At 46.8% G+C, this 19,534-nt stretch overlaps 97 non-coding genes and 8 pseudogenes across 97 annotated transcripts; all 105 read left to right on the forward strand.

Moving 5' to 3' along the window:
• Window positions 1-7: 7 nt before the first annotated feature.
• LOC125566056 lies at window positions 8-126 on the forward strand. The gene has a single exon (XR_007311063.1). It is a non-coding gene; the product is annotated as a 5S ribosomal RNA (ribosomal RNA).
• Window positions 127-193: 67 nt separating this feature from the next.
• Window positions 194-312, forward strand: LOC125566752 (annotated as a pseudogene).
• A 67-nt stretch (window positions 313-379) lies between these two features.
• LOC125566293 lies at window positions 380-498 on the forward strand. The gene has a single exon (XR_007311300.1). It is a non-coding gene; the product is annotated as a 5S ribosomal RNA (ribosomal RNA).
• A 67-nt stretch (window positions 499-565) lies between these two features.
• LOC125564422 lies at window positions 566-684 on the forward strand. The gene has a single exon (XR_007309440.1). It is a non-coding gene; the product is annotated as a 5S ribosomal RNA (ribosomal RNA).
• A 67-nt stretch (window positions 685-751) lies between these two features.
• Window positions 752-870, forward strand: LOC125566252. Its single transcript, XR_007311259.1, has one exon. It is a non-coding gene; the product is annotated as a 5S ribosomal RNA (ribosomal RNA).
• Window positions 871-937: 67 nt separating this feature from the next.
• On the forward strand, window positions 938-1,056 carry LOC125565956. The gene has a single exon (XR_007310964.1). It is a non-coding gene; the product is annotated as a 5S ribosomal RNA (ribosomal RNA).
• Window positions 1,057-1,123: 67 nt separating this feature from the next.
• On the forward strand, window positions 1,124-1,242 carry LOC125563866. Its single transcript, XR_007308885.1, has one exon. It is a non-coding gene; the product is annotated as a 5S ribosomal RNA (ribosomal RNA).
• A 67-nt stretch (window positions 1,243-1,309) lies between these two features.
• LOC125566027 lies at window positions 1,310-1,428 on the forward strand. Its single transcript, XR_007311035.1, has one exon. It is a non-coding gene; the product is annotated as a 5S ribosomal RNA (ribosomal RNA).
• Window positions 1,429-1,495: 67 nt separating this feature from the next.
• On the forward strand, window positions 1,496-1,614 carry LOC125563868. Its single transcript, XR_007308887.1, has one exon. It is a non-coding gene; the product is annotated as a 5S ribosomal RNA (ribosomal RNA).
• A 67-nt stretch (window positions 1,615-1,681) lies between these two features.
• On the forward strand, window positions 1,682-1,800 carry LOC125566028. The gene has a single exon (XR_007311036.1). It is a non-coding gene; the product is annotated as a 5S ribosomal RNA (ribosomal RNA).
• Window positions 1,801-1,867: 67 nt separating this feature from the next.
• Window positions 1,868-1,986, forward strand: LOC125564727. The gene has a single exon (XR_007309746.1). It is a non-coding gene; the product is annotated as a 5S ribosomal RNA (ribosomal RNA).
• A 67-nt stretch (window positions 1,987-2,053) lies between these two features.
• LOC125564423 lies at window positions 2,054-2,172 on the forward strand. The gene has a single exon (XR_007309441.1). It is a non-coding gene; the product is annotated as a 5S ribosomal RNA (ribosomal RNA).
• Window positions 2,173-2,239: 67 nt separating this feature from the next.
• LOC125566339 lies at window positions 2,240-2,358 on the forward strand. The gene has a single exon (XR_007311346.1). It is a non-coding gene; the product is annotated as a 5S ribosomal RNA (ribosomal RNA).
• A 67-nt stretch (window positions 2,359-2,425) lies between these two features.
• Window positions 2,426-2,544, forward strand: LOC125565189. Its single transcript, XR_007310205.1, has one exon. It is a non-coding gene; the product is annotated as a 5S ribosomal RNA (ribosomal RNA).
• Window positions 2,545-2,611: 67 nt separating this feature from the next.
• On the forward strand, window positions 2,612-2,730 carry LOC125564424. The gene has a single exon (XR_007309442.1). It is a non-coding gene; the product is annotated as a 5S ribosomal RNA (ribosomal RNA).
• Window positions 2,731-2,797: 67 nt separating this feature from the next.
• LOC125564869 lies at window positions 2,798-2,916 on the forward strand. The gene has a single exon (XR_007309887.1). It is a non-coding gene; the product is annotated as a 5S ribosomal RNA (ribosomal RNA).
• A 67-nt stretch (window positions 2,917-2,983) lies between these two features.
• LOC125565967 lies at window positions 2,984-3,102 on the forward strand. Its single transcript, XR_007310975.1, has one exon. It is a non-coding gene; the product is annotated as a 5S ribosomal RNA (ribosomal RNA).
• Window positions 3,103-3,169: 67 nt separating this feature from the next.
• On the forward strand, window positions 3,170-3,288 carry LOC125565055. Its single transcript, XR_007310073.1, has one exon. It is a non-coding gene; the product is annotated as a 5S ribosomal RNA (ribosomal RNA).
• Window positions 3,289-3,355: 67 nt separating this feature from the next.
• Window positions 3,356-3,474, forward strand: LOC125564545. The gene has a single exon (XR_007309564.1). It is a non-coding gene; the product is annotated as a 5S ribosomal RNA (ribosomal RNA).
• Window positions 3,475-3,541: 67 nt separating this feature from the next.
• Window positions 3,542-3,660, forward strand: LOC125566824 (annotated as a pseudogene).
• Window positions 3,661-3,727: 67 nt separating this feature from the next.
• Window positions 3,728-3,846, forward strand: LOC125565978. The gene has a single exon (XR_007310986.1). It is a non-coding gene; the product is annotated as a 5S ribosomal RNA (ribosomal RNA).
• A 67-nt stretch (window positions 3,847-3,913) lies between these two features.
• Window positions 3,914-4,032, forward strand: LOC125563947. Its single transcript, XR_007308966.1, has one exon. It is a non-coding gene; the product is annotated as a 5S ribosomal RNA (ribosomal RNA).
• A 67-nt stretch (window positions 4,033-4,099) lies between these two features.
• LOC125566081 lies at window positions 4,100-4,218 on the forward strand. Its single transcript, XR_007311088.1, has one exon. It is a non-coding gene; the product is annotated as a 5S ribosomal RNA (ribosomal RNA).
• Window positions 4,219-4,285: 67 nt separating this feature from the next.
• Window positions 4,286-4,404, forward strand: LOC125566693 (annotated as a pseudogene).
• Window positions 4,405-4,471: 67 nt separating this feature from the next.
• On the forward strand, window positions 4,472-4,590 carry LOC125565988. Its single transcript, XR_007310996.1, has one exon. It is a non-coding gene; the product is annotated as a 5S ribosomal RNA (ribosomal RNA).
• A 67-nt stretch (window positions 4,591-4,657) lies between these two features.
• LOC125565999 lies at window positions 4,658-4,776 on the forward strand. The gene has a single exon (XR_007311007.1). It is a non-coding gene; the product is annotated as a 5S ribosomal RNA (ribosomal RNA).
• A 67-nt stretch (window positions 4,777-4,843) lies between these two features.
• LOC125565556 lies at window positions 4,844-4,962 on the forward strand. The gene has a single exon (XR_007310568.1). It is a non-coding gene; the product is annotated as a 5S ribosomal RNA (ribosomal RNA).
• A 67-nt stretch (window positions 4,963-5,029) lies between these two features.
• LOC125563411 lies at window positions 5,030-5,148 on the forward strand. Its single transcript, XR_007308430.1, has one exon. It is a non-coding gene; the product is annotated as a 5S ribosomal RNA (ribosomal RNA).
• Window positions 5,149-5,215: 67 nt separating this feature from the next.
• On the forward strand, window positions 5,216-5,334 carry LOC125564425. The gene has a single exon (XR_007309443.1). It is a non-coding gene; the product is annotated as a 5S ribosomal RNA (ribosomal RNA).
• Window positions 5,335-5,401: 67 nt separating this feature from the next.
• LOC125566519 lies at window positions 5,402-5,520 on the forward strand. Its single transcript, XR_007311528.1, has one exon. It is a non-coding gene; the product is annotated as a 5S ribosomal RNA (ribosomal RNA).
• Window positions 5,521-5,587: 67 nt separating this feature from the next.
• Window positions 5,588-5,706, forward strand: LOC125564323. Its single transcript, XR_007309343.1, has one exon. It is a non-coding gene; the product is annotated as a 5S ribosomal RNA (ribosomal RNA).
• A 67-nt stretch (window positions 5,707-5,773) lies between these two features.
• Window positions 5,774-5,892, forward strand: LOC125565690. Its single transcript, XR_007310701.1, has one exon. It is a non-coding gene; the product is annotated as a 5S ribosomal RNA (ribosomal RNA).
• A 67-nt stretch (window positions 5,893-5,959) lies between these two features.
• On the forward strand, window positions 5,960-6,078 carry LOC125565041. Its single transcript, XR_007310059.1, has one exon. It is a non-coding gene; the product is annotated as a 5S ribosomal RNA (ribosomal RNA).
• A 67-nt stretch (window positions 6,079-6,145) lies between these two features.
• On the forward strand, window positions 6,146-6,264 carry LOC125565809. The gene has a single exon (XR_007310819.1). It is a non-coding gene; the product is annotated as a 5S ribosomal RNA (ribosomal RNA).
• Window positions 6,265-6,331: 67 nt separating this feature from the next.
• LOC125567292 lies at window positions 6,332-6,450 on the forward strand. Its single transcript, XR_007311817.1, has one exon. It is a non-coding gene; the product is annotated as a 5S ribosomal RNA (ribosomal RNA).
• A 67-nt stretch (window positions 6,451-6,517) lies between these two features.
• On the forward strand, window positions 6,518-6,636 carry LOC125564814. Its single transcript, XR_007309832.1, has one exon. It is a non-coding gene; the product is annotated as a 5S ribosomal RNA (ribosomal RNA).
• Window positions 6,637-6,703: 67 nt separating this feature from the next.
• LOC125565927 lies at window positions 6,704-6,822 on the forward strand. Its single transcript, XR_007310935.1, has one exon. It is a non-coding gene; the product is annotated as a 5S ribosomal RNA (ribosomal RNA).
• Window positions 6,823-6,889: 67 nt separating this feature from the next.
• On the forward strand, window positions 6,890-7,008 carry LOC125566958 (annotated as a pseudogene).
• Window positions 7,009-7,075: 67 nt separating this feature from the next.
• On the forward strand, window positions 7,076-7,194 carry LOC125566009. Its single transcript, XR_007311017.1, has one exon. It is a non-coding gene; the product is annotated as a 5S ribosomal RNA (ribosomal RNA).
• A 67-nt stretch (window positions 7,195-7,261) lies between these two features.
• LOC125565557 lies at window positions 7,262-7,380 on the forward strand. Its single transcript, XR_007310569.1, has one exon. It is a non-coding gene; the product is annotated as a 5S ribosomal RNA (ribosomal RNA).
• Window positions 7,381-7,447: 67 nt separating this feature from the next.
• On the forward strand, window positions 7,448-7,566 carry LOC125563413. The gene has a single exon (XR_007308432.1). It is a non-coding gene; the product is annotated as a 5S ribosomal RNA (ribosomal RNA).
• A 67-nt stretch (window positions 7,567-7,633) lies between these two features.
• LOC125563869 lies at window positions 7,634-7,752 on the forward strand. Its single transcript, XR_007308888.1, has one exon. It is a non-coding gene; the product is annotated as a 5S ribosomal RNA (ribosomal RNA).
• A 67-nt stretch (window positions 7,753-7,819) lies between these two features.
• Window positions 7,820-7,938, forward strand: LOC125564546. Its single transcript, XR_007309565.1, has one exon. It is a non-coding gene; the product is annotated as a 5S ribosomal RNA (ribosomal RNA).
• Window positions 7,939-8,005: 67 nt separating this feature from the next.
• Window positions 8,006-8,124, forward strand: LOC125564204. The gene has a single exon (XR_007309224.1). It is a non-coding gene; the product is annotated as a 5S ribosomal RNA (ribosomal RNA).
• A 67-nt stretch (window positions 8,125-8,191) lies between these two features.
• On the forward strand, window positions 8,192-8,310 carry LOC125565372. The gene has a single exon (XR_007310385.1). It is a non-coding gene; the product is annotated as a 5S ribosomal RNA (ribosomal RNA).
• A 67-nt stretch (window positions 8,311-8,377) lies between these two features.
• LOC125565045 lies at window positions 8,378-8,496 on the forward strand. Its single transcript, XR_007310063.1, has one exon. It is a non-coding gene; the product is annotated as a 5S ribosomal RNA (ribosomal RNA).
• Window positions 8,497-8,563: 67 nt separating this feature from the next.
• LOC125564426 lies at window positions 8,564-8,682 on the forward strand. Its single transcript, XR_007309444.1, has one exon. It is a non-coding gene; the product is annotated as a 5S ribosomal RNA (ribosomal RNA).
• A 67-nt stretch (window positions 8,683-8,749) lies between these two features.
• On the forward strand, window positions 8,750-8,868 carry LOC125566753 (annotated as a pseudogene).
• A 67-nt stretch (window positions 8,869-8,935) lies between these two features.
• Window positions 8,936-9,054, forward strand: LOC125565190. The gene has a single exon (XR_007310206.1). It is a non-coding gene; the product is annotated as a 5S ribosomal RNA (ribosomal RNA).
• A 67-nt stretch (window positions 9,055-9,121) lies between these two features.
• LOC125564427 lies at window positions 9,122-9,240 on the forward strand. Its single transcript, XR_007309445.1, has one exon. It is a non-coding gene; the product is annotated as a 5S ribosomal RNA (ribosomal RNA).
• Window positions 9,241-9,307: 67 nt separating this feature from the next.
• Window positions 9,308-9,426, forward strand: LOC125565191. The gene has a single exon (XR_007310207.1). It is a non-coding gene; the product is annotated as a 5S ribosomal RNA (ribosomal RNA).
• A 67-nt stretch (window positions 9,427-9,493) lies between these two features.
• Window positions 9,494-9,612, forward strand: LOC125564428. Its single transcript, XR_007309446.1, has one exon. It is a non-coding gene; the product is annotated as a 5S ribosomal RNA (ribosomal RNA).
• Window positions 9,613-9,679: 67 nt separating this feature from the next.
• LOC125566253 lies at window positions 9,680-9,798 on the forward strand. The gene has a single exon (XR_007311260.1). It is a non-coding gene; the product is annotated as a 5S ribosomal RNA (ribosomal RNA).
• A 67-nt stretch (window positions 9,799-9,865) lies between these two features.
• On the forward strand, window positions 9,866-9,984 carry LOC125563694. The gene has a single exon (XR_007308714.1). It is a non-coding gene; the product is annotated as a 5S ribosomal RNA (ribosomal RNA).
• Window positions 9,985-10,051: 67 nt separating this feature from the next.
• Window positions 10,052-10,170, forward strand: LOC125563870. The gene has a single exon (XR_007308889.1). It is a non-coding gene; the product is annotated as a 5S ribosomal RNA (ribosomal RNA).
• A 67-nt stretch (window positions 10,171-10,237) lies between these two features.
• Window positions 10,238-10,356, forward strand: LOC125566264. The gene has a single exon (XR_007311271.1). It is a non-coding gene; the product is annotated as a 5S ribosomal RNA (ribosomal RNA).
• A 67-nt stretch (window positions 10,357-10,423) lies between these two features.
• On the forward strand, window positions 10,424-10,542 carry LOC125566020. The gene has a single exon (XR_007311028.1). It is a non-coding gene; the product is annotated as a 5S ribosomal RNA (ribosomal RNA).
• Window positions 10,543-10,609: 67 nt separating this feature from the next.
• LOC125566031 lies at window positions 10,610-10,728 on the forward strand. The gene has a single exon (XR_007311039.1). It is a non-coding gene; the product is annotated as a 5S ribosomal RNA (ribosomal RNA).
• Window positions 10,729-10,795: 67 nt separating this feature from the next.
• On the forward strand, window positions 10,796-10,914 carry LOC125566472. The gene has a single exon (XR_007311481.1). It is a non-coding gene; the product is annotated as a 5S ribosomal RNA (ribosomal RNA).
• A 67-nt stretch (window positions 10,915-10,981) lies between these two features.
• Window positions 10,982-11,100, forward strand: LOC125564729. Its single transcript, XR_007309748.1, has one exon. It is a non-coding gene; the product is annotated as a 5S ribosomal RNA (ribosomal RNA).
• Window positions 11,101-11,167: 67 nt separating this feature from the next.
• On the forward strand, window positions 11,168-11,286 carry LOC125565075. Its single transcript, XR_007310093.1, has one exon. It is a non-coding gene; the product is annotated as a 5S ribosomal RNA (ribosomal RNA).
• Window positions 11,287-11,353: 67 nt separating this feature from the next.
• LOC125566224 lies at window positions 11,354-11,472 on the forward strand. The gene has a single exon (XR_007311230.1). It is a non-coding gene; the product is annotated as a 5S ribosomal RNA (ribosomal RNA).
• Window positions 11,473-11,539: 67 nt separating this feature from the next.
• On the forward strand, window positions 11,540-11,658 carry LOC125565192. Its single transcript, XR_007310208.1, has one exon. It is a non-coding gene; the product is annotated as a 5S ribosomal RNA (ribosomal RNA).
• Window positions 11,659-11,725: 67 nt separating this feature from the next.
• On the forward strand, window positions 11,726-11,844 carry LOC125564430. Its single transcript, XR_007309448.1, has one exon. It is a non-coding gene; the product is annotated as a 5S ribosomal RNA (ribosomal RNA).
• Window positions 11,845-11,911: 67 nt separating this feature from the next.
• On the forward strand, window positions 11,912-12,030 carry LOC125564991. Its single transcript, XR_007310009.1, has one exon. It is a non-coding gene; the product is annotated as a 5S ribosomal RNA (ribosomal RNA).
• Window positions 12,031-12,097: 67 nt separating this feature from the next.
• On the forward strand, window positions 12,098-12,216 carry LOC125566043. Its single transcript, XR_007311050.1, has one exon. It is a non-coding gene; the product is annotated as a 5S ribosomal RNA (ribosomal RNA).
• Window positions 12,217-12,283: 67 nt separating this feature from the next.
• LOC125563871 lies at window positions 12,284-12,402 on the forward strand. The gene has a single exon (XR_007308890.1). It is a non-coding gene; the product is annotated as a 5S ribosomal RNA (ribosomal RNA).
• Window positions 12,403-12,469: 67 nt separating this feature from the next.
• Window positions 12,470-12,588, forward strand: LOC125565558. Its single transcript, XR_007310570.1, has one exon. It is a non-coding gene; the product is annotated as a 5S ribosomal RNA (ribosomal RNA).
• A 67-nt stretch (window positions 12,589-12,655) lies between these two features.
• Window positions 12,656-12,774, forward strand: LOC125566492. The gene has a single exon (XR_007311501.1). It is a non-coding gene; the product is annotated as a 5S ribosomal RNA (ribosomal RNA).
• Window positions 12,775-12,841: 67 nt separating this feature from the next.
• LOC125563414 lies at window positions 12,842-12,960 on the forward strand. The gene has a single exon (XR_007308433.1). It is a non-coding gene; the product is annotated as a 5S ribosomal RNA (ribosomal RNA).
• A 67-nt stretch (window positions 12,961-13,027) lies between these two features.
• On the forward strand, window positions 13,028-13,146 carry LOC125563872. The gene has a single exon (XR_007308891.1). It is a non-coding gene; the product is annotated as a 5S ribosomal RNA (ribosomal RNA).
• Window positions 13,147-13,213: 67 nt separating this feature from the next.
• LOC125564547 lies at window positions 13,214-13,332 on the forward strand. The gene has a single exon (XR_007309566.1). It is a non-coding gene; the product is annotated as a 5S ribosomal RNA (ribosomal RNA).
• Window positions 13,333-13,399: 67 nt separating this feature from the next.
• Window positions 13,400-13,518, forward strand: LOC125564205. The gene has a single exon (XR_007309225.1). It is a non-coding gene; the product is annotated as a 5S ribosomal RNA (ribosomal RNA).
• Window positions 13,519-13,585: 67 nt separating this feature from the next.
• On the forward strand, window positions 13,586-13,704 carry LOC125565373. The gene has a single exon (XR_007310386.1). It is a non-coding gene; the product is annotated as a 5S ribosomal RNA (ribosomal RNA).
• A 67-nt stretch (window positions 13,705-13,771) lies between these two features.
• Window positions 13,772-13,890, forward strand: LOC125565046. The gene has a single exon (XR_007310064.1). It is a non-coding gene; the product is annotated as a 5S ribosomal RNA (ribosomal RNA).
• Window positions 13,891-13,957: 67 nt separating this feature from the next.
• On the forward strand, window positions 13,958-14,076 carry LOC125564431. Its single transcript, XR_007309449.1, has one exon. It is a non-coding gene; the product is annotated as a 5S ribosomal RNA (ribosomal RNA).
• A 67-nt stretch (window positions 14,077-14,143) lies between these two features.
• On the forward strand, window positions 14,144-14,262 carry LOC125566755 (annotated as a pseudogene).
• A 67-nt stretch (window positions 14,263-14,329) lies between these two features.
• On the forward strand, window positions 14,330-14,448 carry LOC125565193. The gene has a single exon (XR_007310209.1). It is a non-coding gene; the product is annotated as a 5S ribosomal RNA (ribosomal RNA).
• A 67-nt stretch (window positions 14,449-14,515) lies between these two features.
• LOC125564432 lies at window positions 14,516-14,634 on the forward strand. The gene has a single exon (XR_007309450.1). It is a non-coding gene; the product is annotated as a 5S ribosomal RNA (ribosomal RNA).
• Window positions 14,635-14,701: 67 nt separating this feature from the next.
• On the forward strand, window positions 14,702-14,820 carry LOC125565194. Its single transcript, XR_007310210.1, has one exon. It is a non-coding gene; the product is annotated as a 5S ribosomal RNA (ribosomal RNA).
• A 67-nt stretch (window positions 14,821-14,887) lies between these two features.
• LOC125564433 lies at window positions 14,888-15,006 on the forward strand. The gene has a single exon (XR_007309451.1). It is a non-coding gene; the product is annotated as a 5S ribosomal RNA (ribosomal RNA).
• Window positions 15,007-15,073: 67 nt separating this feature from the next.
• Window positions 15,074-15,192, forward strand: LOC125566254. The gene has a single exon (XR_007311261.1). It is a non-coding gene; the product is annotated as a 5S ribosomal RNA (ribosomal RNA).
• A 67-nt stretch (window positions 15,193-15,259) lies between these two features.
• LOC125563695 lies at window positions 15,260-15,378 on the forward strand. Its single transcript, XR_007308715.1, has one exon. It is a non-coding gene; the product is annotated as a 5S ribosomal RNA (ribosomal RNA).
• A 67-nt stretch (window positions 15,379-15,445) lies between these two features.
• On the forward strand, window positions 15,446-15,564 carry LOC125563873. Its single transcript, XR_007308892.1, has one exon. It is a non-coding gene; the product is annotated as a 5S ribosomal RNA (ribosomal RNA).
• Window positions 15,565-15,631: 67 nt separating this feature from the next.
• On the forward strand, window positions 15,632-15,750 carry LOC125566265. The gene has a single exon (XR_007311272.1). It is a non-coding gene; the product is annotated as a 5S ribosomal RNA (ribosomal RNA).
• A 67-nt stretch (window positions 15,751-15,817) lies between these two features.
• Window positions 15,818-15,936, forward strand: LOC125566054. The gene has a single exon (XR_007311061.1). It is a non-coding gene; the product is annotated as a 5S ribosomal RNA (ribosomal RNA).
• Window positions 15,937-16,003: 67 nt separating this feature from the next.
• Window positions 16,004-16,122, forward strand: LOC125566066. The gene has a single exon (XR_007311072.1). It is a non-coding gene; the product is annotated as a 5S ribosomal RNA (ribosomal RNA).
• Window positions 16,123-16,189: 67 nt separating this feature from the next.
• LOC125566813 lies at window positions 16,190-16,307 on the forward strand (annotated as a pseudogene).
• A 67-nt stretch (window positions 16,308-16,374) lies between these two features.
• LOC125564730 lies at window positions 16,375-16,493 on the forward strand. Its single transcript, XR_007309749.1, has one exon. It is a non-coding gene; the product is annotated as a 5S ribosomal RNA (ribosomal RNA).
• A 67-nt stretch (window positions 16,494-16,560) lies between these two features.
• On the forward strand, window positions 16,561-16,679 carry LOC125565076. The gene has a single exon (XR_007310094.1). It is a non-coding gene; the product is annotated as a 5S ribosomal RNA (ribosomal RNA).
• A 67-nt stretch (window positions 16,680-16,746) lies between these two features.
• LOC125566225 lies at window positions 16,747-16,865 on the forward strand. The gene has a single exon (XR_007311231.1). It is a non-coding gene; the product is annotated as a 5S ribosomal RNA (ribosomal RNA).
• Window positions 16,866-16,932: 67 nt separating this feature from the next.
• On the forward strand, window positions 16,933-17,051 carry LOC125565195. The gene has a single exon (XR_007310211.1). It is a non-coding gene; the product is annotated as a 5S ribosomal RNA (ribosomal RNA).
• Window positions 17,052-17,118: 67 nt separating this feature from the next.
• Window positions 17,119-17,237, forward strand: LOC125564434. The gene has a single exon (XR_007309452.1). It is a non-coding gene; the product is annotated as a 5S ribosomal RNA (ribosomal RNA).
• A 67-nt stretch (window positions 17,238-17,304) lies between these two features.
• On the forward strand, window positions 17,305-17,423 carry LOC125564992. The gene has a single exon (XR_007310010.1). It is a non-coding gene; the product is annotated as a 5S ribosomal RNA (ribosomal RNA).
• Window positions 17,424-17,490: 67 nt separating this feature from the next.
• On the forward strand, window positions 17,491-17,609 carry LOC125566078. Its single transcript, XR_007311085.1, has one exon. It is a non-coding gene; the product is annotated as a 5S ribosomal RNA (ribosomal RNA).
• Window positions 17,610-17,676: 67 nt separating this feature from the next.
• On the forward strand, window positions 17,677-17,795 carry LOC125563874. Its single transcript, XR_007308893.1, has one exon. It is a non-coding gene; the product is annotated as a 5S ribosomal RNA (ribosomal RNA).
• Window positions 17,796-17,862: 67 nt separating this feature from the next.
• LOC125565559 lies at window positions 17,863-17,981 on the forward strand. Its single transcript, XR_007310571.1, has one exon. It is a non-coding gene; the product is annotated as a 5S ribosomal RNA (ribosomal RNA).
• Window positions 17,982-18,048: 67 nt separating this feature from the next.
• On the forward strand, window positions 18,049-18,167 carry LOC125566493. Its single transcript, XR_007311502.1, has one exon. It is a non-coding gene; the product is annotated as a 5S ribosomal RNA (ribosomal RNA).
• Window positions 18,168-18,234: 67 nt separating this feature from the next.
• Window positions 18,235-18,353, forward strand: LOC125565276. The gene has a single exon (XR_007310291.1). It is a non-coding gene; the product is annotated as a 5S ribosomal RNA (ribosomal RNA).
• A 67-nt stretch (window positions 18,354-18,420) lies between these two features.
• On the forward strand, window positions 18,421-18,539 carry LOC125565228. Its single transcript, XR_007310243.1, has one exon. It is a non-coding gene; the product is annotated as a 5S ribosomal RNA (ribosomal RNA).
• A 67-nt stretch (window positions 18,540-18,606) lies between these two features.
• On the forward strand, window positions 18,607-18,725 carry LOC125566735 (annotated as a pseudogene).
• A 67-nt stretch (window positions 18,726-18,792) lies between these two features.
• On the forward strand, window positions 18,793-18,911 carry LOC125564632. The gene has a single exon (XR_007309651.1). It is a non-coding gene; the product is annotated as a 5S ribosomal RNA (ribosomal RNA).
• Window positions 18,912-18,978: 67 nt separating this feature from the next.
• Window positions 18,979-19,097, forward strand: LOC125565560. The gene has a single exon (XR_007310572.1). It is a non-coding gene; the product is annotated as a 5S ribosomal RNA (ribosomal RNA).
• Window positions 19,098-19,164: 67 nt separating this feature from the next.
• On the forward strand, window positions 19,165-19,283 carry LOC125564731. Its single transcript, XR_007309750.1, has one exon. It is a non-coding gene; the product is annotated as a 5S ribosomal RNA (ribosomal RNA).
• A 67-nt stretch (window positions 19,284-19,350) lies between these two features.
• On the forward strand, window positions 19,351-19,469 carry LOC125565831. The gene has a single exon (XR_007310840.1). It is a non-coding gene; the product is annotated as a 5S ribosomal RNA (ribosomal RNA).
• The last annotated feature ends 65 nt before the right edge of the window (window positions 19,470-19,534 follow it).

The raw sequence follows: 19,534 nt of genomic DNA on the forward strand, positions 1-19,534 counted from the left end.
TTCTATCGTCTACGGCCATACCACTGAAAAAGCACCGGTTCTCGTCCGATCACCGAACTTAAGCTCAGTAGGGCGCGGCTAGTATTTGGATGGGTGACCGCCTGGGAATACCGTGTGCTGTAGGCATTTCCTTTTTGTTACCGAAGTACTCACAGGACTGTTATATAAAATCTATTTCTTACACAGTTCTGTCGTCTACGGCCATACCACTGAGAAAGCACCGGTTCCCGTCCTATTACCGTAGTTAAGCTCATTAGGGCACGGTTAGTACTTGGACGGGTGACCGCCTGGAAATACCGTGTGCTGTAGGCATTTCCTTTTTGTTACCGAAGTACTCACAGGACTGTTATATAAAATCTATTTCTTACACACTTCTGTCGTCTACGGCCGTACCACTGAAAAAGCACCGGTTCTCGTCCGATCACCGTAGTTAAGCTCAGTAGGGCACGGTTAGTACTTGGACGGGTGACCGCCTGGGAATACCGTGTGCTGTACGCATTTCCTTTTTCTTATCGATGTACTCACAGGACTGTTATATAATAGATAGACCTTACACAGTTCTATCGTCTACGGCCATACCACTGAGAAAGCACCGGTTCTCGTCCGATCACCGAAGTTAAGCTCAGTAGGGCGCGGTAAGTACTTGGATGGGTGACCGCTTCGGAATACCGTGTGCTGTAGGCATTTCCTTTTTGTTACCGAAGTACTCACAGGACTGTTATATCAAATCTATTTCTTATACAGTTCTGTCGTCTACGGCCATACCACTGAGAAAGCACCGGTTCTCGTCCGATCACCGTAGTTAAGCTCAGTAGGGCACGGCTAGTACTTGGATTGGTGACCGCCTGGGAATACCGTCTGCTGTAGGCATTTCCTTTTTGTTATCGAGGTACTCACAGGACTGTTATATAATAGATAGATCTTAAACAGTTCTATCGTCTACGGCCATACCACTGAGAAAGCACCGGTTCTCGTCCGATCACCGAAGTTAAGCTCAGTAGGGCGCGGTTAGTACTTGGATGGGTGACCGCCTGGGAATACCGTGTGCTGTAGGCATTTCCTTTTTGTCATCGAAGTACTAACAGGACTGTTATATAATAGATAGATCTTAAACAGTTCTGTCGTCTACGACCATACCACTGAGAAAGCACCGGTTCTCGTCCGATCACCGAAGTTAAGCTCAGTAGGGCGCGGTTAGTACTTGGATGGGTGACCGCCTGGGAATACCGTGTGCTGTAGGCATTTCCTTTTTGTCATCGAAGTACTCACAGGACTGTTATATAATAGATAGATCTTACACAGTTCTATCGTCTACGGCCATACCACTTAGAAAGCACCGGTTCTCGTCCGATCACCGAAGGTAAGCTCAGTAGGGCGCGGTAAGTACTTGGATGGGTGACCGCTTCGGAATACCGTGTGCTGTAGGCATTTCCTTTTTGTCATCGAAGTACTAACAGGACTGTTATATAATAGATAGATCTTAAACAGTTCTGTCGTCTACGACCATACCACTGAGAAAGCACCGGTTCTCGTCCGATCACCGAAGTTAAGCTCAGTAGGGCGCGGTTAGTACTTGGATGGGTGACCGCCTGGGAATACCGTGTGCTGTAGGCATTTCCTTTTTGTCATCGAAGTACTCACAGGACTGTTATATAATAGATAGATCTTACACAGTTCTATCGTCTACGGCCATACCACTTAGAAAGCACCGGTTCTCGTCCGATCACCGAAGGTAAGCTCAGTAGGGCGCGGTAAGTACTTGGATGGGTGACCGCTTCGGAATACCGTGTGCTGTAGGCATTTCCTTTTACTTACCAAAGTACTCACAGGACTGTTATATAAAATCTATTTCTTACACAGTTCTGTCGTCTACGGCCATACCACTGAGAAAGCACCGGTTCTCGTCCGATCACCGTAGTTAAGCTCATTAGGGCACGGTTAGTACTTGGATGGGTGACCGCCTGAGAATACCGTGTGCTGTAGGCATTTTCTTTTTGTTATCGTGGTACTCACAGGACTGTTATATAATAGATAGATCTTAAACAGTTCTGTCGTCTACGGCCATACCACTGAGAAAGCACCGGTTCTCGTCCGATCACCGAAGTTAAGCTCAGTAGGGCGCGGTAAGTACTTGGATGGGTGACCGCTTCGGAATACCGTGTGCTGTAGGCATTTCCTTTTTGTTACCGAAGTACTCACAGGACTGTTATATAAAATCTATTTCTTACACAGTTCTGTCGTCTACGGCCATACCACTGAGAAAGCACCGGTTCCCGTCCGATTACCGTAGTTAAGCTTATTAGGGCACGGTTAGTACTTGGACGGGTGACCGCCTGGAAATACCGTGTGCTGTAGGCATTTCCTTTTTGTTACCGAAGTACTCACAGGACTGTTATATAAAATCTATTTCTTACACACTTCTGTCGTCTACGGCCATACCACTGAGAAAGCACCGGTTCTCGTCCGATCACCGTAGTTAAGCTCAGTAGGGCACGGTTAGTACTTGGACGGGTGACCGCCTGGGAATACCGTGTGCTGTACGCATTTCCTTTTTCTTATCGATGTACTCACAGGACTGTTATATAATAGATAGACCTTACACAGTTCTATCGTCTACGGCCATACCACTGAGAAAGCACCGGTTCTCGTCCGATCACCGAAGTTAAGCTCAGTAGGGCGCGGTAAGTACTTGGATGGGTGACCGCTTCGGAATACCGTGTGCTGTAGGCATTTCCTTTTTGTTACCGAAGTACTCACAGGACTGTTATATCAAATCTATTTCTTATACAGTTCTGTCGTCTACGGCCATACCACTGAGAAAGCACCGGTTCTCGTCCGATCACCGTAGTTAAGCTCAGTAGGGCACGGCTAGTACTTGGATTGGTGACCGCCTGGGAATACCGTGTGCTGTAGGCTTTTCCTTTTTGTTATCGAGGTACTCACAGGACTGTTATATAATAGATAGATCTTAAACAGTTCTATCGTCTACGGCCATACCACTGAGAAAGCACCGGTTCTCGTCCGATCACCGAAGTTAAGCTCAGTAGGGCGCGGTTAGTACTTGGATGGGTGACCGCCTGGGAATACCGTGTGCTGTAGGCATTTCCTTTTTGTCATCGAAGTACTAACAGGACTGTTATATAATAGATAGATCTTAAACAGTTCTGTCGTCTACGACCATACCACTGAGAAAGCACCGGTTCTCGTCCGATCACCTAAGTTAAGCTCAGTAGGGCGCGGTTAGTACTTGGATGGGTGACCGCCTGGGAATACCGTGTGCTGTAGGCATTTCCTTTTTGTCATCGAAGTACTCACAGGACTGTTATATAATAGATAGATCTTACACAGTTCTATCGTCTACGGCCATACCACTTAGAAAGCACCGGTTCTCGTCCGATCACCGAAGTTAAGCTCAGTAGGGCGCGGTAAGTACTTGGATGGGTGACCGCCTGGGAATACCGTGTGCTGTAGGCATTTCCTTTTTGTCATCGAAGTACTCACAGGACTGTTATATAATAGATAGATCTTACACAGTTCTATCGTTTACGGCCATACCACTGAGAAAGCACCAGTTCTCGTCCGATCACAGAACTTAAAGTCAGTAGGGCACGGTTAGTAGTTGGACGGGTGACCGCCTGGGAATACCGTGTGCTGTAGGCATTTCCTTTTTGTTATCGAGGTACTCACAGGACTGTTATATAATAGATAGATCTTAAACAGTTCTATCGTCTACGGCCATACCACTGAGAAAGCACCGGTTCTCGTCCGATCACCGAAGTTAAGCTCAGTAGGGCGCGGTTAGTACTTGGATGGGTGACCGCCTGGGAATACCGTGTGCTGTAGGCATTTACTTTTTGTTTTCGAAGTACTAACAGGACTGTTATATAATAGATAGATCTTACACAGTTCTATCGTCTACGGCCATACCACTGAAAAAGCACCGGTTCTCGTCCGATCACCGAAGTTAAGCTCAGTAGGGCGCGGTTAGTACTTGGATGGGTGACCGCCTGGGAATACCGTGTGCTGTAGGCACTTCCTTTTTGTCATCGAAGTACTCACAGGACTGTTATATAATATATATTTCTTACACAGTTCTGTCGTCTACGGCCATACCACTGAGAAAGCACCGGTTCTCGTCCGATCACCGAATTTAAGCTCAGTAGGGCGCGGTAAGTACTTGGATGGGTGACCGCTTCGGAATACCGTGTGCTGTTGGCATTTCCTTTTTGTTATCGAGGTACTGACAGTACTGTTATATAATAGATAGATGTTACACAGTTCTATCGTTTACGGCCATACCACTGAGAAAGCACCAGTTCTCGTCCGATCACAGAACTTAAAGTCAGTAGGGCACGGTTAGTACTTGGACGGGTGACCGCCTGGGAATACCGTGTGCTGTAGGCATTTCCTTTTTGTTATCGAGGTACTCACAGGACTGTTATATAATAGATAGATCTTAAACTGTTCTAACGTCTACGGCCATACCACTGAGAAAGCACCGGTTCTCGTCCGATCACCGAAGTTAAGCTCAGTAGGGCGCGGTTAGTACTTGGATGGGTGACCGCCTGGGAATACCGTGTGCTGTAGGCATTTCCTTTTTGTCATCGAAGTACTCACGGGACTGTTATATAATATATATTTCTTACACAGTTCTGTCGTCTACGGCCATACCACTGAGAAAGCACCGGTTCTCGTCCGATCACCGAAGTTAAGCTCAGTAGGGCGCGGTTAGTACTTGGATGGGTGACCGCCTGGGAATACCGTGTGCTGTAGGCATTTCCTTTTTGTCATCGAAGTACTCACAGGACTGTTATATAATAGATAGATCTTACACAGTTCTATCGTCTACGGCCATACCACTTAGAAAGCACCGGTTCTCGTCCGATCACCGAAGTTAAGCTCAGTAGGGCGCGGTAAGTACTTGGATGGGTGACCGCTTCGGAATACCGTGTGCTGTAGGCATTTCCTTTTTCTTACCAAAGTACTCACAGGACTGTTATATAAAATCTATTTCTTACACAGTTCTGTCGTCTACGGCCATACCACTGAGAAAGCACCGGTTCTCGTCCGATCACCGTAGTTAAGCTCAGTAGGGCACGGTTAGTACTTGGATGGGTGACCGCCTGGGAATACCGTGTGCTGTAGGCATTTCCTTTTTGTTATCGTGGTACTCACAGGACTGTTATATAATAGATAGATCTTAAACAGTTCTGTCGTCTACGGCCATACCACTGAGAAAGCACCGGTTCTCGTCCGATCACCGAAGTTAAGCTCAGTAGGGCGCGGTAAGTACTTGGATGGGTGACCGCTTCGGAATACCGTGTGCTGTAGGCATTTCCTTTTTGTTACCGAAGTACTCACAGGAGTGTTATATAAAATCTATTTCTTACACAGTTCTGTCGTCTACGGCCATACCACTGAGAAAGCACCGGTTCTCGTCCGATTACCGTAGTTAAGCTCATTAGGGCACGGTTAGTACTTGAACGGGTGACCGCCTGGAAATACCGTGTGCTGTAGGCATTTCCTTTTTGTTAACGAAGTACTCACAGGACTGTTATATAAAATCTATTTCTTACACAGTTCTGTCGTCTACGGCCATACCACTGAGAAAGCACCGGTTCTCGTCCGATCACCGTAGTTAAGCTCAGTAGGGCACGGTTAGTACTTGGATGGGTGACCGCTTCGGAATACCGTGTGCTGTAGGCATTTCCTTTTTGTTACCGAAGTACTCACAGGACTGTTATATCAAATCTATTTCTTACACAGTTCTGTCGTCTACGGCCATACCACTGAGAAAGCACCGGTTCTCGTCCGATCACCGTAGTTAAGCTCAGTAGGGCACGGTTAGTACTTGGACGGGTGACCGCCTGGGAATACCGTGTGCTTTAGGCATTTCCTTTTTGTTATCGAGGTACTCACAGGACTGTTATATAATAGATAGATCTTAAACAGTTCTATCGTCTACGGCCATACCACTGAGAAAGCACCGGTTCTCGTCCGATCACCAAAGTTAAGCTCAGTAGGGCGCGGTTAGTACTTGGATGGGTGACCACCTGGTAATACCGTGTGCTGTAGGCATTTACTTTTTGTTTTCGAAGTACTAACAGGACTGTTATATAATAGATAGATCTTACACAGTTCTATCGTCTACGGCCATACCACTGAGAAAGCACCGATTCTCGTCCAATCACCGAAGTTAAGCTCAGTAGGGCGCGGATAGTACTTGGATGGGTGACCGCCTGGGAATACCGTGTGCTGTAGGCATTTCCTTTTTGTCATCGAAGTACTCACAGGACTGTTATATAATATATATTTCTTACACAGTTCTGTCGTCTACGGCCATACCACTGAGAAAGCACCGGTTCTCGTCCGATCACCGAAGTTAAGCTCAGTCGGGCACGGTTAGTACTTGGATGGGTGACCGCCTGGGAATACCGTGTGCTGTAGGCATTTCCTTTTTGTCATCGAGGTACTCACAGGACTGTTATATAATAGATAGATCTTAAACAGTTCTATCGTCTACGGCCATACCACTGAGAAAGCACCGGTTCTCGTCCGATCACCGAATTTAAGCTCAGTAGGGCGCGGTTAGTACTTGGATGGGTGACCGCCTGGGAATACCGTGTGCTGTGGGCATTTCCTTTTTGTCATCGAAGTACTCACAGGACTGTTATATAATAGATAGATCTTACACAGTTCTATCATCTACGGCCATACCACTTAGAAAGCACCGGTTCTCGTCCGATCACCGAAGTTAAGCTCAGTAGGGCGCGGTAAGTACTTGGATGGGTGACCACTTCGGAATACCGTGTGCTGTAGGCATTTCCTTTTTGTTATCGAGGTACTGACAGGACTGTTATATAATAGATAGATGTTACACAGTTCTATCGTTTACGGCCATACCACTGAGAAAGCACCAGTTCTCGTCCGATCACAGAACTTAAAGTCAGTATGGCACGGTTAGTACTTGGACGGGTGACCGCCTGGGAATACCGTGTGCTGTAGGCATTTCCTTTTTGTTATCGAGGTACTCACAGGACTGTTATATAATAGATAGATCTTAAACAGTTCTATCGTCTACGGCCATACCACTGAGAAAGCACCGGTTCTCGTCCGATCACCGAAGTTAAGCTCAGTAGGGCGCGGTTAGTACTTGGATGGGTGACCGCCTGGGAATACCGTGTGCTGTAGGCATTTTATTTTTGTCATCGAAGTACTCACAGGACTGTTATATAATAGATAGATCTTACACAGTTCTATTGTCTACGGCCATACCACTTAGAAAGCACCGGTTCTCGTCCGATCACCGAAGTTAAGCTCAGTAGGGCGCGGTAAGTACTTGGATGGGTGACCGCTTCGGAATACCGTGTGCTGTAGGCATTTCCTTTTTGTTACCAAAGTACTCACAGGACTGTTATATAAAATCTTTTTCTTACACAGTTCTGTCGTCTACGGCCATACCACTGAGAAAGCACCGGTTCTCGTCCGATCACCGTAGTTAAGCTCAGTAGGGCACGGTTAGTACTTGGATGGGTGACCGCCTGGGAATACCGTGTGCTGTAGGCATTTCCTTTTTTTTATCGAGGTACTCACAGGACTGTTATATAATAGATAGATCTTAAACAGTTCTGTCGTCTACGACCATACCACTGAGAAAGCACCGGTTCTCGTCCGATCACCGAAGTTAAGCTCAGTAGGGCGCGGTTAGTACTTGGATGGGTGACCGCCTGGGAATACCGTGTGCTGTAGGCATTTCCTTTTTGTCATCGAAGTACTCACAGGACTGTTAGATAATAGATAGATCTTACACAGTTCTATCGTCTACGGCCATACCACTTAGAAAGCACCGGTTCTCGTCCGATCACCGAAGTTAAGCTCAGTAGGGCGCGGTAAGTACTTGGATGGGTGACCGCCTGGGAATACCGTGTGCTGTAGGCATTTCCTTTTTGTCATCGAAGTACTCACAGGACTGTTATATAATAGATAGATCTTACACAGTTCTATCGTTTACGGCCATACCACTGAGAAAGCACCAGTTCTCGTCCGATCACCGAAGTTAAGCTCAGTAGGGCGCGGTTAGTACTTGGATGGGTGACCGCCTGGGAATACCGTGTGCTGTAGGCATTTACTTTTTGTTTTCGAAGTACTAACAGGACTGTTATATAATAGATAGATCTTACACAGTTCTATCGTCTACGGCCATACCACTGAAAAAGCACCGGTTCTCGTCCGATCACCGAACTTAAGCTCAGTAGGGCGCGGTTAGTACTTGGATGGGTGACCGCCTGGGAAAACCGTGTGCTGTAGGCATTTCCTTTTTGTCATCGAAGTACTCGCAGGACTGTTATATAATATATATTTCTTACACAGTTCTGTCGTTTACGGCCATACCACTGAGAAAGCACCGGTTCTCGTCCGATCACCGTAGTTAAGCTCATTAGGGCACGGTTAGTACTTGGATGGGTGACCGCCTGAGAATACCGTGTGCTGTAGGCATTTTCTTTTTGTTATCGTGGTACTCACACGACTGTTATATAATAGATAGATCTTAAACAGTTCTGTCGTCTACGGCCATACCACTGAGAAAGCACCGGTTCTCGTCCGATCACCGAAGTTAAGCTCAGTAGGGCGCGGTAAGTACTTGGATGGGTGACCGCTTCGGAATACCGTGTGCTGTAGGCATTTCCTTTTTGTTACCGAAGTACTCACAGGACTGTTATATAAAATCTATTTCTTACACAGTTCTGTCGTCTACGGCCATACCACTGAGAAAGCACCGGTTCCCGTCCTATTACCGTAGTTAAGCTCATTAGGGCACGGTTAGTACTTGGACGGGTGACCGCCTGGAAATACCGTGTGCTGTAGGCATTTCCTTTTTGTTACCGAAGTACTCACAGGACTGTTATATAAAATCTATTTCTTACACACTTCTGTCGTCTACGGCCATACCACTGAGAAAGCACCGGTTCTCGTCCGATCACCGTAGTTAAGCTCAGTAGGGCACGGTTAGTACTTGGACGGGTGACCGCCTGGGAATACCGTGTGCTGTACGCATTTCCTTTTTCTTATCGATGTACTCACAGGACTGTTATATAATAGATAGACCTTACACAGTTCTATCGTCTACGGCCATACCACTGAGAAAGCACCGGTTCTCGTCCGATCACCGAAGTTAAGCTCAGTAGGGCGCGGTAAGTACTTGGATGGGTGACCGCTTCGGAATACCGTGTGCTGTAGGCATTTCCTTTTTGTTACCGAAGTACTCACAGGACTGTTATATCAAATCTATTTCTTATACAGTTCTGTCGTCTACGGCCATACCACTGAGAAAGCACCGGTTCTCGTCCGATCACCGTAGTTAAGCTCAGTAGGGCACGGTTAGTACTTGGACGGGTGACCGCCTGGGAATACCGTGTGCTGTACGCATTTCCTTTTTCTTATCGATGTACTCACAGGACTGTTATATAATAGATAGACCTTACACAGTTCTATCGTCTACGGCCATACCACTGAGAAAGCACCGGTTCTCGTCCGATCACCGAAGTTAAGCTCAGTAGGGCGCGGTAAGTACTTGGATGGGTGACCGCTTCGGAATACCGTGTGCTGTAGGCATTTCCTTTTTGTTACCGAAGTACTCACAGGACTGTTATATCAAATCTATTTCTTATACAGTTCTGTCGTCTACGGCCATACCACTGAGAAAGCACCGGTTCTCGTCCGATCACCGTAGTTAAGCTCAGTAGGGCACGGCTAGTACTTGGATTGGTGACCGCCTGGGAATACCGTCTGCTGTAGGCATTTCCTTTTTGTTATCGAGGTACTCACAGGACTGTTATATAATAGATAGATCTTAAACAGTTCTATCGTCTACGGCCATACCACTGAGAAAGCACCGGTTCTCGTCCGATCACCAAAGTTAAGCTCAGTAGGGCGCGGTTAGTACTTGGATGGGTGACCGCCTGGGAATACCGTGTGCTGTAGGCATTTCCTTTTTGTCATCGAAGTACTAACAGGACTGTTATATAATAGATAGATCTTAAACAGTTCTGTCGTCTACGACCATACCACTGAGAAAGCACCGGTTCTCGTCCGATCACCGAAGTTAAGCTCAGTAGGGCGCGGTTAGTACTTGGATGGGTGACCGCCTGGGAATACCGTGTGCTGTAGGCATTTCCTTTTTGTCATCGAAGTACTCACAGGACTGTTATATAATAGATAGATCTTACACAGTTCTATCGTCTACGGCCATACCACTTAGAAAGCACCGGTTCTCGTCCGATCACCGAAGTTAAGCTCAGTAGGGAACGGTAAGTACTTGGATGGGTGACCGCTTCGGAATACCGTGTGCTGTAGGCATTTCCTTTTTGTTATCGAGGTACTCACAGGACTGTTATATAATAGATAGATCTTAAACTGTTCTAACGTCTACGGCCATACCACTGAGAAAGCACCGGTTCTCGTCCGATCACCGAAGTTAAGCTCAGTAGGGCGCGGTTAGTACTTGGATGGGTGACCGCCTGGGAATACCGTGTGCTGTAGGCATTTACTTTTTGTTTTCGAAGTACTCACAGGACTGTTATATAATATATATTTCTTACACAGTTCTGTCGTCTACGGCCATACCACTGAGAAAGCACCGGTTCTCGTCCGATCACCGAAGTTAAGCTCAGTAGGGCGCGGTTAGTACTTGGATGGGTGACCGCCTGGGAATACCGTGTGCTGTAGGCATTTCCTTTTTGTCATCGAAGTACTCACAGGACTGTTATAAAATAGATAGATCTTACACAGTTCTATCGTCTACGGCCATACCACTTAGAAAGCACCGGTTCTAGTCCGATCACCGAAGGTAAGCTCAGTAGGGCGCGGTAAGTACTTGGATGGGTGACCGCTTCGGAATACCGTGTGCTGTAGGCATTTCCTTTTACTTACCAAAGTACTCACAGGACTGTTATATAAAATCTATTTCTTACACAGTTCTGTCGTCTACGGCCATACCACTGAGAAAGCACCGGTTCTCGTCCGATCACCGTAGTTAAGCTCATTAGGGCACGGTTAGTACTTGGATGGGTGACCGCCTGAGAATACCGTGTGCTGTAGGCATTTTCTTTTTGTTATCGTGGTACTCACAGGACTGTTATATAATAGATAGATCTTAAACAGTTCTGTCGTCTACGGCCATACCACTGAGAAAGCACCGGTTCTCGTCCGATCACCGAAGTTAAGCTCAGTAGGGCGCGGTAAGTACTTGGACGGGTGACCGCCTGGAAATACCGTGTGCTGTAGGCATTTCCTTTTTGTTACCGAAGTACTCACAGGACTGTTATATAAAATCTATTTCTTACACAGTTCTGTCGTCTACGGCCATACCACTGAGAAAGCACCGGTTCCCGTCCGATTACCGTAGTTAAGCTCATTAGGGCACGGTTAGTACTTGGACGGGTGACCGCCTGGAAATACCGTGTGCTGTAGGCATTTCCTTTTTGTTACCGAAGTACTCACAGGACTGTTATATAAAATCTATTTCTTACACACTTCTGTCGTCTACGGCCATACCACTGAGAAAGCACCGGTTCTCGTCCGATCACCGTAGTTAAGCTCAGTAGGGCACGGTTAGTACTTGGACGGGTGACCGCCTGGGAATACCGTGTGCTGTACGCATTTCCTTTTTCCTATCGATGTACTCACAGGACTGTTATATAATAGATAGACCTTACACAGCTCTATCGTCTACGGCCATACCACTGAGAAAGCACCGGTTCTCGTCCGATCACCGAAGTTAAGCTCAGTAGGGCGCGGTAAGTACTTGGATGGGTGACCGCTTCGGAATACCGTGTGCTGTAGGCATTTCCTTTTTGTTACCGAAGTACTCACAGGACTGTTATATCAAATCTATTTCTTATACAGTTCTGTCGTCTACGGCCATACCACTGAGAAAGCACCGGTTCTCGTCCGATCACCGTAGTTAAGCTCAGTAGGGCACGGCTAGTACTTGGATTGGTGACCGCCTGGGAATACCGTGTGCTGTAGGCATTTCCTTTTTGTTATCGAGGTACTCACAGGACTGTTATATAATAGATAGATCTTAAACAGTTCTATCGTCTACGGCCATACCACTGAGAAAGCACCGGTTCTCGTCCGATCACCGAAGTTAAGCTCAGTAGGGCGCGGTTAGTACTTGGATGGGTGACCGCCTGGGAATACCGTGTGCTGTAGGCATTTCCTTTTTGTCATCGAAGTACTAACAGGACTGTTATATAATAGATAGATCTTAAACAGTTCTGTCGTCTACGACCATACCACTGAGAAAGCACCGGTTCTCGTCCGATCACCGAAGTTAAGCTCAGTAGGGCGCGGTTAGTACTTGGATGGGTGACCGCCTGGGAATACCGTGTGCTGTAGGCATTTCCTTTTTGTCATCGAAGTACTCACAGGACTGTTATATAATAGATAGATCTTACACAGTTCTATCGTCTACGGCCATACCACTTAGAAAGCACCGGTTCTCGTCCGATCACCGAAGTTAAGCTCAGTAGGGCGCGGTAAGTACTTGGATGGGTGACCGCTTCGGAATACCGTGTGCTGTAGGCATTTCCTTTTTGTCATCGAAGTACTCACAGGACTGTTATATAATATATATTTCTTACACAGTTCTATCGTCTACGGCCATACCACTTAGAAAGCACCGGTTCTCGTCCCATCACCGAAGTTAAGCTCAGTAGGGCGCGGTAAGTACTTGGATGGGTGACCGCTTCGGAATACCGTGTGCTGTAGGCATTTCCTTTTTGTTACCAAAGTACTCACAGGACTGTTATATAAAATCTATTTCTTACACAGTTCTGTCGTCTACGGCCATACCACTGAGAAAGCACCGGTTCTCGTCCGATCACCGTAGTTAAGCTCAGTAGGGCACGGTTAGTACTTGGATGGGTGACCGCCTGGGAATACCGTGTGCTGTAGGCATTTCCTTTTTTTTATCGAGGTACTCACAGGACTGTTATATAATAGATAGATCTTAAACAGTTCTGTCGTCTACGACCATACCACTGAGAAAGCACCGGTTCTCGTCCGATCACCGAAGTTAAGCTCAGTAGGGCGCGGTTAGTACTTGGATGGGTGACCGCCTGGGAATACCGTGTGCTGTAGGCATTTCCTTTTTGTCATCGAAGTACTCACAGGACTGTTAGATAATAGATAGATCTTACACAGTTCTATCGTCTACGGCCATACCACTTAGAAAGCACCGGTTCTCGTCCGATCACCGAAGTTAAGCTCAGTAGGGCGCGGTAAGTACTTGGATGGGTGACCGCCTGGGAATACCGTGTGCTGTAGGCATTTCCTTTTTGTCATCGAAGTACTCACAGGACTGTTATATAATAGATAGATCTTACACAGTTCTATCGTTTACGGCCATACCACTGAGAAAGCACCAGTTCTCGTCCGATCACCGAAGTTAAGCTCAGTAGGGCGCGGTTAGTACTTGGATGGGTGACCGCCTGGGAATACCGTGTGCTGTAGGCATTTACTTTTTGTTTTCGAAGTACTAACAGGACTGTTATATAATAGATAGATCTTACACAGTTCTATCGTCTACGGCCATACCACTGAAAAAGCACCGGTTCTCGTCCGATCACCGAACTTAAGCTCAGTAGGGCGCGGTTAGTACTTGGATGGGTGACCGCCTGGGAAAACCGTGTGCTGTAGGCATTTCCTTTTTGTCATCGAAGTACTCGCAGGACTGTTATATAATATATATTTCTTACACAGTTCTGTCGTTTACGGCCATACCACTGAGAAAGCACCGGTTCTCGTCCGATCACCGTAGTTAAGCTCATTAGGGCACGGTTAGTACTTGGATGGGTGACCGCCTGAGAATACCGTGTGCTGTAGGCATTTTCTTTTTGTTATCGTGGTACTCACACGACTGTTATATAATAGATAGATCTTAAACAGTTCTGTCGTCTACGGCCATACCACTGAGAAAGCACCGGTTCTCGTCCGATCACCGAAGTTAAGCTCAGTAGGGCGCGGTAAGTACTTGGATGGGTGACCGCTTCGGAATACCGTGTGCTGTAGGCATTTCCTTTTTGTTACCGAAGTACTCACAGGACTGTTATATAAAATCTATTTCTTACACAGTTCTGTCGTCTACGGCCATACCACTGAGAAAGCACCGGTTCCCGTCCTATTACCGTAGTTAAGCTCATTAGGGCACGGTTAGTACTTGGACGGGTGACCGCCTGGAAATACCGTGTGCTGTAGGCATTTCCTTTTTGTTACCGAAGTACTCACAGGACTGTTATATAAAATCTATTTCTTACACACTTCTGTCGTCTACGGCCATACCACTGAGAAAGCACCGGTTCTCGTCCGATCACCGTAGTTAAGCTCAGTAGGGCACGGTTAGTACTTGGACGGGTGACCGCCTGGGAATACCGTGTGCTGTACGCATTTCCTTTTTCTTATCGATGTACTCACAGGACTGTTATATAATAGATAGACCTTACACAGTTCTATCGTCTACGGCCATACCACTGAGAAAGCACCGGTTCTCGTCCGATCACCGAAGTTAAGCTCAGTAGGGCGCGGTAAGTACTTGGATGGGTGACCGCTTCGGAATACCGTGTGCTGTAGGCATTTCCTTTTTGTTACCGAAGTACTCACAGGACTGTTATATCAAATCTATTTCTTATACAGTTCTGTCGTCTACGGCCATACCACTGAGAAAGCACCGGTTCTCGTCCGATCACCGTAGTTAAGCTCAGTAGGGCACGGTTAGTACTTGGACGGGTGACCGCCTGGGAATACCGTGTGCTGTACGCATTTCCTTTTTCTTATCGATGTACTCACAGGACTGTTATATAATAGATAGACCTTACACAGTTCTATCGTCTACGGCCATACCACTGAGAAAGCACCGGTTCTCGTCCGATCACCGAAGTTAAGCTCAGTAGGGCGCGGTAAGTACTTGGATGGGTGACCGCTTCGGAATACCGTGTGCTGTAGGCATTTCCTTTTTGTTACCGAAGTACTCACAGGACTGTTATATCAAATCTATTTCTTATACAGTTCTGTCGTCTACGGCCATACCACTGAGAAAGCACCGGTTCTCGTCCGATCACCGTAGTTAAGCTCAGTAGGGCACGGCTAGTACTTGGATTGGTGACCGCCTGGGAATACCGTCTGCTGTAGGCATTTCCTTTTTGTTATCGAGGTACTCACAGGACTGTTATATAATAGATAGATCTTAAACAGTTCTATCGTCTACGGCCATACCACTGAGAAAGCACCGGTTCTCGTCCGATCACCAAAGTTAAGCTCAGTAGGGCGCGGTTAGTACTTGGATGGGTGACCGCCTGGGAATACCGTGTGCTGTAGGCATTTCCTTTTTGTCATCGAAGTACTAACAGGACTGTTATATAATAGATAGATCTTAAACAGTTCTGTCGTCTACGACCATACCACTGAGAAAGCACCGGTTCTCGTCCGATCACCGAAGTTAAGCTCAGTAGGGCGCGGTTAGTACTTGGATGGGTGACCGCCTGGGAATACCGTGTGCTGTAGGCATTTCCTTTTTGTCATCGAAGTACTCACAGGACTGTTATATAATAGATAGATCTTACACAGTTCTATCGTCTACGGCCATACCACTTAGAAAGCACCGGTTCTCGTCCGATCACCGAAGTTAAGCTCAGTAGGGAACGGTAAGTACTTGGATGGGTGACCGCTTCGGAATACCGTGTGCTGTAGGCATTTCCTTTTTGTTATCGAGGTACTCACAGGACTGTTATATAATAGATAGATCTTAAACTGTTCTAACGTCTACGGCCATACCACTGAGAAAGCACCGGTTCTCGTCCGATCACCGAAGTTAAGCTCAGTAGGGCGCGGTTAGTACTTGGATGGGTGACCGCCTGGGAATACCGTGTGCTGTAGGCATTTACTTTTTGTTTTCGAAGTACTCACAGGACTGTTATATAATATATATTTCTTACACAGTTCTGTCGTCTACGGCCATACCACTGAGAAAGCACCGGTTCTCGTCCGATCACCGAAGTTAAGCTCAGTAGGGCGCGGTTAGTACTTGGATGGGTGACCGCCTGGGAATACCGTGTGCTGTAGGCATTTCCTTTTTGTCATCGAAGTACTCACAGGACTGTTATATAATAGATAGATCTTACACAGTTCTATCGTCTACGGCCATACCACTTAGAAAGCACCGGTTCTAGTCGATCACCGAAGGTAAGCTCAGTAGGGCGCGGTAAGTACTTGGATGGGTGACCGCTTCGGAATACCGTGTGCTGTAGGCATTTCCTTTTACTTACCAAAGTACTCACAGGACTGTTATATAAAATCTATTTCTTACACAGTTCTGTCGTCTACGGCCATACCACTGAGAAAGCACCGGTTCTCGTCCGATCACCGTAGTTAAGCTCATTAGGGCACGGTTAGTACTTGGATGGGTGACCGCCTGAGAATACCGTGTGCTGTAGGCATTTTCTTTTTGTTATCGTGGTACTCACAGGACTGTTATATAATAGATAGATCTTAAACAGTTCTGTCGTCTACGGCCATACCACTGAGAAAGCACCGGTTCTCGTCCGATCACCGAAGTTAAGCTCAGTAGGGCGCGGTAAGTACTTGGACGGGTGACCGCCTGGAAATACCGTGTGCTGTAGGCATTTCCTTTTTGTTACCGAAGTACTCACAGGACTGTTATATAAAATCTATTTCTTACACAGTTCTGTCGTCTACGGCCATACCACTGAGAAAGCACCGGTTCCCGTCCGATTACCGTAGTTAAGCTCATTAGGGCACGGTTAGTACTTGGACGGGTGACCGCCTGGAAATACCGTGTGCTGTAGGCATTTCCTTTTTGTTACCGAAGTACTCACAGGACTGTTATATAAAATCTATTTCTTACACACTTCTGTCGTCTACGGCCATACCACTGAGAAAGCACCGGTTCTCGTCCGATCACCGTAGTTAAGCTCAGTAGGGCACGGTTAGTACTTGGACGGGTGACCGCCTGGGAATACCGTGTGCTGTACGCATTTCCTTTTTCCTATCGATGTACTCACAGGACTGTTATATAATAGATAGACCTTACACAGCTCTATCGTCTACGGCCATACCACTGAGAAAGCACCGGTTCTCGTCCGATCACCGAAGTTAAGCTCAGTAGGGCGCGGTAAGTACTTGGATGGGTGACCGCTTCGGAATACCGTGTGCTGTAGGCATTTCCTTTTTGTTACCGAAGTACTCACAGGACTGTTATATCAAATCTATTTCTTATACAGTTCTGTCGTCTACGGCCATACCACTGAGAAAGCACCGGTTCTCGTCCGATCACCGTAGTTAAGCTCAGTAGGGCACGGCTAGTACTTGGATTGGTGACCGCCTGGGAATACCGTGTGCTGTAGGCATTTCCTTTTTGTTATCGAGGTACTCACAGGACTGTTATATAATAGATAGATCTTAAACAGTTCTATCGTCTACGGCCATACCACTGAGAAAGCACCGGTTCTCGTCCGATCACCGAAGTTAAGCTCAGTAGGGCGCGGTTAGTACTTGGATGGGTGACCGCCTGGGAATACCGTGTGCTGTAGGCATTTCCTTTTTGTCATCGAAGTACTAACAGGACTGTTATATAATAGATAGATCTTAAACAGTTCTGTCGTCTACGACCATACCACTGAGAAAGCACCGGTTCTCGTCCGATCACCGAAGTTAAGCTCAGTAGGGCGCGGTTAGTACTTGGATGGGTGACCGCCTGGGAATACCGTGTGCTGTAGGCATTTCCTTTTTGTCATCGAAGTACTCACAGGACTGTTATATAATAGATAGATCTTACACAGTTCTATCGTCTACGGCCATACCACTTAGAAAGCACCGGTTCTCGTCCGATCACCGAAGTTAAGCTCAGTAGGGCGCGGTAAGTACTTGGATGGGTGACCGCTTCGGAATACCGTGTGCTGTAGGCATTTCCTTTTTGTCATCGAAGTACTCACAGGACTGTTATATAATATATATTTCTTACACAGTTCTATCGTCTACGGCCATACCACTTAGAAAGCACCGGTTCTCGTCCCATCACCGAAGTTAAGCTCAGTAGGGCGCGGTAAGTACTTGGATGGGTGACCGCTTCGGAATACCGTGTGCTGTAGGCATTTCCTTTTTGTTACAAAAGTGCTCACAGGACTGTTATATAAAATCTATTTCTTACACAGTTCTGTCGTCTACGGCCATACCACTGAGAAAGCACCGGTTCTCTACCGATCACCGTAGTTAAGCTCAGTAGGGCACGGTTAGTACTTGGATGGGTGACCGCCTGCGAATACCGTGTGCTGTAGGCATTTCCTTTTTGTTATCGAGGTACTCACAGGACTGTTATATAATAGATAGATCTTAAACAGTTCTGTCGTCTACGACCATACCACTGAGAAAGCACCGGTTCTCGTCCGATCACCGAATTTAAGCTCAGTAGGGCGCGGTTAGTACTTGGATGGGTGACCGCCTGGGAATACCGTGTGCTGTAGGCATTTCATTTTTGTCATCGAAGTACTCACAGGACTGTTATATAATAGATAGATCTTACACAGTTCTATCGTCTACGGCCATACCACTTAGAAAGCACCGGTTCTCGTCCCATCACCTAAGTTAAGCTCAGTAGGGCACGGTAAGTACTTGGATGGGTGACCGCTTCGGAATACCGTGTGCTGTAGGCATTTCCTTTTTGTCATCGAAGTACTCACAGGACTGTTATATAATAGATAGATCTTACACAGTTCTATCGTCTACGGCCATACCACTTAGAAAGCACCGGTTCTCGTCCGATCACCGAAGTTAAGCTCAGTAGGGCTCGGTTAGTACTTGGATGGGTGACCGCCTGGGAATACCGTGTGCTGTAGGCATTTCCATTTTGTCATCGAAGTACTCACAGGACTGTTATATAATAGATAGGTCTTACACAGTTCTATCGTCTACGGCCATACCACTTAGAAAGCACCGGTTCTCGTCCGATCACCGAAGTTAAGCTCAGTAGGGCGCGGTAAGTACTTGGATGGGTGACCGCTTCGGAATACCGTGTGCTGTAGGCATTTCCTTTTTCTTACCAAAGTACTCACAGGACTGTTATATAAAATCTATTTCTTACACAGTTCTGTCGTCTACGGCCATACCACTGAGAAAGCACCGGTTCTCGTCCGATCACCGTAGTTAAGCTCATTAGGGCACGGTTAGTACTTGGATGGGTGACCGCCTGAGAATACCGTGTGCTGTAGGCATTTTCTTTTTGTTATCGTGGTACTCACAGGACTGTTATATAATAGATAGATCTTAAACAGTTCTGTCGTCTACGGCCATACCACTGAGAAAGCACCGGTTCTCGTCCGATCACCGAAGTTAAGCTCAGTAGGGCGCGGTAAGTACTTGGATGGGTGACCGCTTCGGAATACAGTGTGCTGTAGGCATTTCCTTTTTGTTACCGAAGTACTCACAGGACTGTTATATAAAATCTATTTCTTACACAGTTCTG

This window comes from Nematostella vectensis, chromosome 5, assembly GCF_932526225.1.
Source record: "Nematostella vectensis chromosome 5, jaNemVect1.1, whole genome shotgun sequence".
Classification (NCBI taxonomy): Eukaryota; Metazoa; Cnidaria; class Anthozoa; order Actiniaria; family Edwardsiidae; genus Nematostella; species Nematostella vectensis.